This window comes from Rhinolophus sinicus, linkage group LG01 (assembly GCF_036562045.2).
Source record: "Rhinolophus sinicus isolate RSC01 linkage group LG01, ASM3656204v1, whole genome shotgun sequence".
Taxonomy (NCBI): Eukaryota; Metazoa; Chordata; class Mammalia; order Chiroptera; family Rhinolophidae; genus Rhinolophus; species Rhinolophus sinicus.
The window spans coordinates 175,959,245-175,971,319 of record NC_133751.1 but is presented as its reverse complement, the minus strand read 5'-3'; the positions used below and the strand labels follow the sequence as shown (position 1 = coordinate 175,971,319).

The 12,075-nt window shown below is 40.1% G+C and overlaps 1 protein-coding gene across 6 annotated transcripts in view; it reads left to right on the top strand.

The window, feature by feature from the left end:
* Positions 1 to 12,075, top strand: part of HECW2 (HECT, C2 and WW domain containing E3 ubiquitin protein ligase 2) — a 335,844-nt gene that overhangs the window by 77,425 nt on the left and 246,344 nt on the right. For 2 of the 6 annotated variants that reach the window (XM_074339576.1, XM_074339571.1), the window contains exon 3: positions 3,718 to 3,781. The exons of the other annotated variants lie outside the window; for them this stretch is intronic. The gene's annotated coding sequence lies outside the window, so the exon portion shown is untranslated. The remainder of the gene's footprint in view (positions 1 to 3,717; positions 3,782 to 12,075) is intronic. 6 annotated transcript variants of the gene reach the window in all.

Here is a 12,075-nt window from a genome sequence, read left to right as displayed (position 1 = left end):
ATGCACAAACACACACTCACTGTTACCTTTCCTTGCAGATGAACTCTGCAGTTCTCTGAACATGCCGTACTCTCTTATGCCTTTATTTTTGTTTGTTGATTTGGTTTTGATGATAATTTGCTCTTCCTGACTGCTCTTCCTTTGCTTCTTTACCTGGTTGTCTTCTTGTGTCCTCCTTTAAGACTCAGAATGGGTACTGTCTCCTCTGGAAAAAGTGACCTAATATTTTGAGTATTATTCTGTGCTTTGGTCTTTCTGTCACTGGCCATTGCTATGTTGTGACATTTATTATTCTGTCCTGTAGTTATTTTTGTCCTTGTTTTCTCCGTAACTGTCCTGACCATAAATTCATTGGGTTCACAGACTTCTTCATTCATTCCCTCATTCATTTATTCAGCAAGTATTTGAGTGCCTTCTTCATGCTGGCAGTAGTCAAGATACTGTTTTATTTGTATCTCTAGACTCTGCTCCTAAAGTGTAGTGATTGGAAAATAGTAGGATATCAGTTAATGTTTGTCAGATTACAATCTGGAAAAAGATTTTTCATCCTCAGAAGAGGAAATGTTCAGGACAAATAGACCAGACTGTCAGCAGTGGTTATCTTTGGCCATGGGAATACTGGTTACTTATACGTTTTCTTTGCCTTTCTCATTTATATGGAGCATGATTGTTTTCATAATCAAGGCACAATGCTTTTAAAATAATAAAAAATAGTTATAATTAAAAGGGAAAGTGATCATTTGTTATATATTTTTAAATGAAAGAAAAGCAGACTACAGAACAATATACAGGAAGAATGCAGTTTTGTTTCATGTATTTCATGTTAAAAAAAAACGGGCCTTAGACAGAAATAAACCTCGAGTATATGGCCAAATAACCTCAACAAAGGTACCAAGGATGCTCAATGGGGAAAGGATAGTCTTTTCAACAAATGATGCTGGGACAACTGGATATGCACATGCAGAAGAATGAAGTTAGACTGTTACATTACAACATATACCAAAATCCAAGTGGTTTAAAGACGTATATGTAAGCCTGAAACTATTGAGCTCCTGGAAGAAAACATAAGGGAAAACCTTCATAACATTGAATTTGGCATTGCTTTCTTGGATGTGACACCAAAAGCACAGGAAACAAAAGCAAAAATAGACACATTGGACTACGCCAAACTTAAAAACTTCTAAAAGGAACAGTGATAAAGCAACCTAAAGAATCAGGTGAAATATTTGCAAACCATATATCTGGTAAGGAGTTAATTTCCAGAATGTGTAAAGAACTATAATCCAACAACAAAAAACCAAATAATCTAATAAAAAAGACAAAAGTCTTGGATAGATGTTTCTCCAGTGAAGATATTCAAATGGCCAACAGACATATGAAAAGATGCTCAACATCACTAATCATCAGGGGAATGCTAATCAAAACCACAGTGAGACAGCACCTCACACCCTTTAGGATGATCATTATCGAAGAATCAGAAAATAACAAATATTGGTGAAAAAGTGGAGAAGTTGGAATTCTTGTGCACTGTTGGTGGGAGTGGAAAATGATGCAACTGCTACAGAAACCAGTTTCATGATTCCTCAAAAAATTAAAAGTACAACTAACATTACCAGAAAGTCCACTTCTGGGTATATATCCGAGAGAACTGAAGATGAGCTCATAAAGAAATACTTCATACCCATGTTCATTGCAATGTTATACACAATAGTCAAGAGGCAGAAGTAACCTAAATATCTCTCAGTGGATGAATGGATAAAGAAAACCTGATATGTACATATAATGGAATATTATTCAGCCTTAACAAAGGAAATCCATGCTACAACATGAATGAAACTTGATTTGATGTCTACTGATGTTTTGTCCTTTGATCGCTGTATATGTGAAACTAACGTATGAATGATGATGAAAAATTAAGTACTAGTGAGGTGCTAGCCGGGTGGATGAAGCCATAATGGTGTTCTCATCTTGTTTGTATTCCTACCCCCACCCTAGTGTCTGACACAGAGTAGGTATGTGTTACAGGGACTGAATTGTGTCTCCTCAAAATTCATGTCGAAGTCCTAGCCTTCAGTACTTCAGAATGGACTTCATTTGGGGATAGGGTCATTAAACAGATAATTAAGTTAAAATGAGGTTGTTAGCATGGGCCTTAATCCATATGGCGGTTGTGCTTATAAGAGGAGGAGATTAGGACACACGTAAGCACAGAGAAAAGATCATATGAAGATAGAGGGAAAAGATGGCCATCTACAAGCCAAGGATAGGAGCCTGAGAAGAAACCAACCCTGCCCACACGCTGATCTCGGTCTTCTGGCCTCCAGAACTGTGAATACGTTAATTTTTGTTGTTTTAGCCACCTAGTCCGTGGTACTTTGTTATGGTAGCCCTAGCAATCTAATACAGTATGTCATAAACACTTGTTGAATTGTATATAATGATTGTCTCTTGAATTTCCCTGCTGACTTTTCAAAATTGTTAAATGGCTTTAACTAGATTGTGACATTTTCTTAACAAAATTTTTCGATATAGTGAGGCAGTCTGGGAAGGGAGGGTGGCAAAGTGGTGGGGCCGCACAGAACGGTGTTGTAGAGTTCGCCATGAAAACATGTTAGAGGGTTTTATGGGAGGGCTTTAAGAAAGGGAGGGGTCAGAATAATAGATGTCAGTTTCAACCGCATTATAGAGGTTGGTGAGAAGATGAAAGAGGAAGGGTGTTTTCTAAGTAGGAAGGGTAAAATGGCTAAAAATGGAAATCCAGATAATTGAGTGAATGTCGTAGATGTATCGATGTTGGATTCTGAAAACACTTCAAACACTGGGGAGCCCAGTCTTCTTGTTTTAGTGATAAAGAAATTGAGGCCCATGTCTAATCCCTAGGCTGTACACCTGAAATTAATATAAAATAACATTGAATGTCAACTGTAATTGAAAAATTAAAAAGAGCGGGGAAAGGCGAAGGGGAATAAGAAGTTTAACTTTCCAAGTATAAAACAAATACATCACGGGGATGAAATGTACCACATAGGGAATATATACAGTCAATAATATTGTAATAGTGTGGTAGAGTGTCAGGTGGTTGCTGGCCTTAGGGTGATCTTCTTAAGTATATAATTGTTGAATAACTATGATGTATGCCTGAAACTAATATAATATTGTGTGTTAGCTATATTTTAATAAAAATCTTAAAAAAAAAAGAAAAGAAAAGAAATTGAGACCCAGAGAGGGGTAGTGACTTGATCAAGTTGGAATCTGCTTTTGGTGAATGGCTCTTGAACCCAGGTAGCCAGATTTCCTTTCCACTATGCCTGTCAGCAGCGTGATGCCAAGAACTTAAAGAAAGACTGAAACTGTGATTTGCTCCCTGTCACTAGAATGCTATGTCTTTAAGTTGTGCTTGTCTCCCCATTTCCAATATAGTGTTTCTATAGCCAGTGAGGACTGATGACATTTTAAGGTTGCTTTTCTTTTGAGGCTATCCTTTTGCCTGTAATAAAATTTGGACAGATTTTTGCTGGGGCTCCTAACAAACACTTGTCTTTCTATGCCATGGCCATTAGATTGTAACTCATCGTAATGCAGTTTCCAGGACAAGTAAAAATGTAGGCCCCAAACAGGTTCCAGCTGGCAGTAAGCTGAGCTGAAGTCCTGCTTATGTGCAGGCTGTGATTTTGTGATTTTATTTGCAAACATTGATTTCCTTTTTTTTTTTTTCAGTTTCCTGGAAACATTTCTAGAAATGTTTTATAGCCTTGGCTGCATTTCAAGATGATGGTTTCAGGTGGGTCAACCTCCAACAAAGTGGTTGATAACTCAATTTTATGTCTAAATTTCAGAAAACAGAGGGGAACAAAGAAAAGGGGCAAAAGGAATGTTCTAGTTCAGCCAAGGCAATATCACCTTAGCATAATACAGTCTCTAAAGCCTGGATAAAACCTCATCTGTGGCAGAATTCCTAATTAAATGAATGAATTCAGCAGATATTGGACTGGCTACCATGTACAAACTATGGTGCTAGAATAAATGATCATATTTAGTATTTGAAAATATGCTGGGCCCTGTGAAATAAAGTATTAATATTAACATTGTTACTATTCACAAGAGGGTTCACTTGTGCCCTATGACTCATGTACATGTGATTTAAATGCCTTTAAGGCACCTAATATATGTGTCTGGATTTTGCTGAATGTCTCCCCTATGGTTAGATTAATATGTTCCGCTGCCCCCTGTGTTTCTTGTAAATCAGTAGTTGAATTTGGAGGCTTGAGCAGATTTGGTTTGATTTTTTTTGGCAAGACTGCTTCATACTTCAGAGGTGGTGGTGTGTTCTCACCTAATAGATTCTGAAAGTCTGTAGGAAAAGGAACGTGTAAGTCCAGGGTGCATTCGTTTTCTTGGGGAAAATGTTCCCACAACTTAATGTAAAAGATCTGGAAAGCCTTCACCTCACCTCACCCATCTGGGCTGGACGCCCTTCCTTTGTGCAAGTGATTTCACAGCACTTATCAAACTAACTGGTCCACTTTAGTGTCTGTCTTCTCCACGTCAGCGTGCACTCTTCAAGGTTTTATATAATTCTTGATTTTTGTAACAGTTTAGCATGATGCCTGGCATGTAGGTACGTAAGGTTTATTAAATCCATTGAATAAATCATGAAGATAAATACATGCTTGAGGCATGTTTCAGTCCATTGGTATTGCTATGCTTGGCCAGTTGTCTATGTTGTCAGTATTTGGGGGCTGTAGTAAGGCTTGGAAATGAGGTAGATAAGAAAGCTTCTGTTAGTGCAATTATCAATTGAATACACATTGTACAAGTTGCTTAGCCTATAAAATACCAGTCTAATAGTGGTTAATTAAAGGGGAACTATAATTTCACTGAGCTAAGCTCTCAAGCTGTAGCTGTAGGTAAAAGTGGACTATATTTGCTTGGTGAAGCTGTGTCCTAACCTGTGACATTTAGAAGAAAAGGAAAGGAAGAGCAGCAGGACTGGCTTGCGGGTGTGTGATGAGTGCACTCACACAGTGGGCCCAGCTCTGACGGGCTCCGCGCTTGGGGTGCAGTGCTCTGTGGTCGCTATTTTGAAACTCTTGATAATTTTATCTTTGAATTTGTGTTTTTGTAAGTGAAGTCTGGTGAGACAATGGTGCCTTTCCAGGGGCGTGGAGCTCTGCTTCTCAGGGCAGTGCTACTTTCCCACGCCCGGTACCCTGGTTCTGCCCGGTCTGTCCCTGTCCCCACCATCAGGCAGCCACTCTCAGTGTCTGTCCCCCATGGAAGTCTGGGTACTGGGAGTATCGGGGTCACACATGCACACCCCACAGTGTCTCGGTGCAAGGAATGGTGGTGGTCATCCCACAGTGGTGCGCTGGTTTCAGCAGGGGACTCAGCACCTCTCATCACTCCCCATCCAGTTACTGAGTGTGTCCCAGTGTGAAGGCTGCAGGCCCTTGGGGTGGGCCTATGCCCCCAGTATTTCTGTACTCAAGGGAGTATGATAGTAAATAACAAATAAAAGACAACATGGTAGGTTAACAGAGAAAGACCAGGGATGAAAGGAACAATTTTATATTTTAGTATCTTTAATGGCACTTGTATCCAACATTTTCAACAAGGAGCTCCACATTTTTATTTTGGATTGGGCAAATTATGTCCCTGACCCTGAAGAGAATGTCATTAGACGGCATATGGAAGAAGGGGGAGCTTGGGCGTTATGCAGTTAGCTCTCTCCACAGGGAGGGAATGTGGTCAGTTTACTTGGATTCTTATAAGAACAACATCTCAGCTGTCTTGTCTGATGTACATTTCATAAGGGCATGTAAATCCCCTTTTCTTTGATTTCAGTGTTCACCAAAACAATCTTGGGACTGTCATTTGTCTCCCATGAGTTTAGCTATAGGAGAGAATATAGTGATTCGAAGAATTTTGAGTTTTCTAATAATACCTAATAGCTTTCTAATACCTAATAGCTAATAAAAGATAGTTATGCTTTATTGTAAACTAGACTCGTTGATGTTTTGATTTTCCATATTGGTTGTTACCTTGGTTTTATGACAGTTCCCCTTTGAAGATGATCCAGTGTGGTGGGTGGGTTACCACAAATAGGTTTCTAAGCTTGCAAGCCTGACGGCTGGCACTGGAGTCTGCGAGTCACTGAGTCCCAGAAAGGAGGTCTCTTAGGAGAGACTGTGAGGTCTCTTAGGAGACGATCTGCCCCTGATTTCCCCTGCGAGTGAGTCCGTGGCATCACAATGTGGCAGGGCACATACGTGCTCATTTTCCTGAAGCATTTGTGATCTGGGCACGAATAACAACTGTGAGGCTTACTCAGGCCTTGAACAGAACAACACAACTGCATCTCTTCGGGCAGTTCCTAATAAGCCTACAGCTTCAAGGAGGATGAAATTAATATGTAATTGAAAGGGTCAGGGAAGCCAAGCTAAAAAGTGTGATATTCTACCTAGATTTGGACGTGAGAAATGAGTTTGTGGTCTTCGAAAGATCTTTTAAGAAAACACTCGCTGCCAAACACCTGTTGTACCATATGCCACTAGTACTTAAGTAATCCTGAAAGCAGGGATGGGTTTTCACAGAAGAGTTTAATTGTGAATGCAAAATCCTCCTGAAACTTGCTGAGGAAAGCTTTTCAGTGTCTACTGACTAGAGAGACTACCAAGGACTAAAATTAAATTATTTCCTCCCAATTAAAATATTCTCAAATTCATGTCAAAAATATTTCTTGAGGACAATTACTTAGTAAGCATAATAAATATAAGCTTTGTACATGTGTATCCTGTGTGGTGACCCAGTGGAACTAGCATGGAGGGGAAACAGGACTAAGGGTCAGATATATTGCTGAAGTATTCAGTAGCTCACAAACAACAGAAAGGGCGCATTAGGTAGGACTGTGGTTGAGAGGGACCTCAAACTGGCTGAAGCAAGAAAGCAATATTGTTTTGCTTATGGAACTGAAACTCTAGGCATAGGACTAGGTTTTGTGTGGAGCAGTGCAGGCGTCAGAGATCTCTCTCATCTTTCCGCTCTGTGTCCTGCAGTCCATCCAACTTTCCATCCTCCATATTCTGTGCTCTTCCCAGTCTCTGAAGAAAATCTGGAGGTGGAATTCAGAGCAGCCACTGTTGTCTCCACTTGTGAAATGTGCACAACCAGAACCCACCACCGTGGCTGGGGATGGACCGTGCTGGCTGCCGGAGCCTGGAATCTCCGGCTCCACACTTGGAGCCTTGAAGGAGGCCTCATCTCCTCTAATAGACTGAGAAGAGGGGGAGCAGTGGGTCTCCACATAGAAATCAGGCTTTTCTCACATGTTGAACAACCCAAATACAGAATTTTTTCACTACAATGGAAACTGAGTATAAAAAAAGTATATTAGGGTAATACAATACAAAGTACTGTGTGTGTGTGTGTGTGTGTGTGTGTGTGTGTGTGAAGATGAAAGGAGAAAGAAATCTTAGGTTGGGGGAGTTGGAAAAGCTTTGTGAGTGAGACCTCCAAAACGGATGTGATTTGGCTAGAAATGTGGCAAAGAAGACTTTTCATGCAGTGCCATCTCTTTTATTGGGAGAAATGGGGAGAGCATATGGCTGAGATGGGAACCTGGTTGGGGAAGAATACATAGGTTGTAGAATATGTATTTTTGGGGGAGAATGGCTGTTGTGTTGGGAAAAGACTTTGGGGTTATATTGTGAAAGGTCTCAAATGCTAGGTCACGGTATTTAATTTAGTAGGCCATAGAGATCTTGAAATATTTCTAAGCATGGGTGACGTACACAGAGCTGCAATTAAGACAGACCTGGAGGAGATTCTGGTTGCACTGAAGCAGGGAGCCCAGCAGACCAGTTTAGTCCTTCAGGCAAGGGGATAATAGCAGGAATGGAAAGGCAGGGCAAGATGGAAAAGAAAATATGGGAGTGAGAGGAAGACTCAAAGATAGCTCCCAGCTCTTGTGGCAGGTTTCTATTTAGGGAAATAAGGAAATCTGGCCAGGGAGCTGCTGGAAGAAGAGGAGAGAGATTCCGAGTGTGTCCTGAGACATACTGAGTGCCGTGTTCACACGGCATAATGTGCATGATTAAGCATCGCACGGAGACTCAGGCAGTGGAACAGAGTGAGTAGCTATGGCTCAGTGACGCAGTGTGTTGGGACAATTTTGATTTTGATTTTGCTCCTGGGATTTAGTGGACATAGACTTGGAATACTTGAGACACCCCTGCACAAGGAAGAGCTGTACACCCAGACGTCAGTTGCACTTCCTGTTCAGAAGATTGAGAACTCCTGCATGACAGTGTCTGTCCAAGTGTAAAATTTTACGCTTGTTGGCAAGTGTAAAATCTTACTCGTTTTTATGTCTGTAAGGGAGTGATGGATATTATGCCAAGGGCTGAGGGTGCTTTGGGGATTTTACTCCCAATTTCCTTTTGAAAGAGACGAGGAAGATGAATGGCTGAGATGGAGCTCGAAGTGATGTGAAAGGCCCTGGGTTCATTTCCTTCTTCTGCGACCAACTTGAATGTGCTCACAAGGGTCAATTTTCTTCGCTGCTGCTTCTTCATCTGTTACCCAGGAAAAGGAGGGATGGCTTTGAGATTGAGTAATAATATCCTAGTAGAGTGAGTTTGTGCTTTACTATGTTGTGGCTAATCTCGGTTATTTCAGGCTAAATTATGTACCCTTCTCCTTGGCTCTGAAATCGACTGTGTTACTTCTCCCTAAGTGGGGTTCCAGTGGGTGCTGTATTGGCTGCTGCCTCAGCCTGTCTTTCTCTTCGGATGAAATCCAATAATTACTACGTTTGTTATAAGATGGACTCTCCCCTGTATACCCCAGTTTAGAGGTTATCTTTGCCTTAGCCTTGGCTTTTGCCAGTTCTTACGAGTGCTGTAATTAGTTTCTAACAACTTAGTACAGGATTGCCCATGAATTGAGAAAGTGGTGATGAAAGCCAGTTTCTAGTATCTTACACTGTCCTGTTCGCCCTTGCAAGACTGGGTTGCTTCTTTTGGTATAAGTTGGGATCTCCTCTGGTACTTTTATTATATTTTTTTCTGATACTATTCCTTAGGAAATTGCTTATGGGGATTAGGCAGAAAGCAACAGTTGAGAGTAAAGTTAATATAACTAGTGATAATAACAACAGCAACAGCAACAATTACTCCCACTGACATACCTTTTTAACCCATTCCAGTTAGTGGGTATAAGCGACAGAATGTTCAAACTTACTTTTAAGAACTACAGAGTTAAACCACAGTGATTGCAAAGCTACTGGGCAATATAAAAACTGCTTTTTACGTTACCGAACAGCAGGAAAAGCAATGACCTTGCATACCGTGAACCAGGAGACGTGTCTGTGGAAATGCACCTGTTTTTACAGGAACCATTGTGAGTTGCACAGAGTTTGTAGTGGGATGTTTTTCCTCTCCATTCTGCTTCTCTAAATCTCCCTACTCTCCACAGTCCAGGTCAAGTCTCCCCTTTGCCGGGAGCCACTCTTGTCACCAGGGACACTCTTGATTTCTCTGTTTTGATTTCCTGCTGTTTCTGTTTCTCACAAACCAGTTTCTCTCATTGGAGACTTGTTTCATGCGTAGTCCTTAGCACTCCCTCGCTTCCACACTGTTAGCCATGCAGTAGAAGCTTTCTGTCTTCCTGTCGGCTTTACTCAGATTTTAGTTTAAAGAAGTATGAAGAATTCATTCAGATGTTTTGATAACAAGTTTTGCAAAGAATCAAAGGAAAATTAATTAACTATACTGTTAGTATAGTATTAAATTATGGCACTATTGAAAACGAAATTCCCTGAAACATTTGAACGTACTTTGAGGATAAATGTATTCTGCATCTCAATTAGGATTTTCCTCCTGAAATGCTTGAAAGCTAAGAAAGTGGAAGAAGTGTTTATTTTATTTTAGAAAGCACGCAAAATTTACCATAAATGGTCTATTAAAGTTTACCTTTAATAAGGAAATTTAGATCGGGTTTGATTTATTTTTAAAATGGCAGCAATTTGATGAATTAAGTAGACCAAAATTCTTATTAGGCAACTACTGGAAAAATATTCATTGCAACTTTCTTCCACACGTTAAATATGGGCTAATTTCTCTTTTTCTTGTATTCACTTAGCTATTGCTTTTAATGCTTTGAGGACATGGTATTATTTCTATTATATCTAGATATTTTGCATTTTCTTGAGAGGAAAGAACTCAATATTTTACAGTTCAGAATTCTGCTTTCCTATGTACTCCAAATTTTAAGCTCTATTTCCTTCTTTTATGGGTTTATCAGTATTTAAATTAGATAATAGACACAATATGAAACCAGTGAGAACTTTGGATAAACTAAATTTATTATTGCATTTTTAGATTTTTAGATTTTTAGGAGTTTAGTGTCTTGTGGATTAAAAAAGATCTATTTGATAGTTGTTTACTGAATTATTTCATAATGGAGAAGGATTGAAAAATAATACCCACTTTGGTATGCATGCAGTGAACAGACCCATTCATACATTGATGGTGATAATGTAAATTAGGAATTATGATCTTAGAAAACACTCTCCAGATATGCCTTATGTTTATATGTATCCTTAAGTGATATCTTTTTGTAAATTACATTTATAAGACATCTCAGGTACAAACAGAAATGACGCAGTGTTAGTGAGATGTTAACCAATCATTGAATACTAATACCTAATGTTTTTTGAAAGATAACTTTGTGCCAGATGCTGTTTTAAGTATTTTGTGTGTATCATCTTATTTATTTGTCCCAAAACCTAATGATAGATGTGCCATTGTCATTTACCTTTTCTTTTTTTGATGAGGAAACTGAGGCACAGAGAAATTATGCAACTTGCTGATGTGATAGAGCCAGGATCGGACCCTAGGCTGTTTGACTCTGGGGTCACTACACCACATAGGTTTTTTCCTGTGTCAGAGAAACATGTTGGGAGGTCTGGTGTAGACTGACATGGTGAGGGACAAAGGGTTTTAGGTTGAGAAAATGTGGGAGGGTTTTGAGGACAAAGGCAGAACAGTGAGGGTTCTGAGATCAGCTGTGGGTTTGCCGAAATGCTCTTCTCCTGTCGCAGCATCTAGGTTTGCCTTTTGAAACTGCATATGACCTGGGCTGGGCCAATCCCAGCAGCCTTTGCACCTCTCAGACCATAGTGGTTGGTTCAGGGATGGGCAAATAAACCACATTAGGCCAATAAGAACGATTAAATTTTCATTCAGGAAATTTTATTGGAACTCTTTACAAAGCAATGCTCTCTTTTCACTGGTCTTAAAGCTTGGAAGATATAAGCCTGAAGCTGCTGGCAGGCATCTGGCCACTAGTAAGGTAAAACTTGGCTAGAAAAAGAGGATCAGATTGAGAAAAGCAGAGGTGAGAGGTGGAGAAAAGGGATCAAGTTCGGATGATATCTTCTGGATCCAGCTATGTCTGAAGATTTGTGATATGAGAGGTCCACCCTTAGATTTTTAAGTTTTGTGAGCCTCATTTTTCCCTGTTGCCTTTATCTCCCGTCTTCTCTCCTCCCCACTTCTCTTCTCCTCTTCTTCCCTCCCCCCCATTATTTACAACTAAAAGAGTTCTAACACAAAAGGTGAATAAATTTAGAAACTGTCCAACCTGGACATCTCCTCGTTTCTGTCCCTCGTCTGAAGGAGGAAGTGGTTAACAGCATTAAGGGTACAAAACTAGGTGGGTGGGGGCTGTATTGTTAGGGGACTTTTGAACATCTCTGAGCCTTTCTGAGAAAACCGTTGAGAAAGACTTTGGTCCTCGATACTCTCTTGGAGGCAGAGCCATGGGACCATGGACCAAGCCACTATGTGCATCAGAGAAATGTGTAAGCTAAGTCCCCTTTCCTTAGGCACAAAGGGTTGAGTTTAGTGGGTGGGAGCATAATACATACTACATTTTCTATATTGAACATATCCTAATAAATGGTCTTCTGCTTTGAGACTCTGGATGTTAGGAGATTAATTTGCTTAGTCTCATGCAATTGAGGGAAGACATTAGAAATTTTAGCAAATGCTTTCATCAAAGCTTTATCCTGGG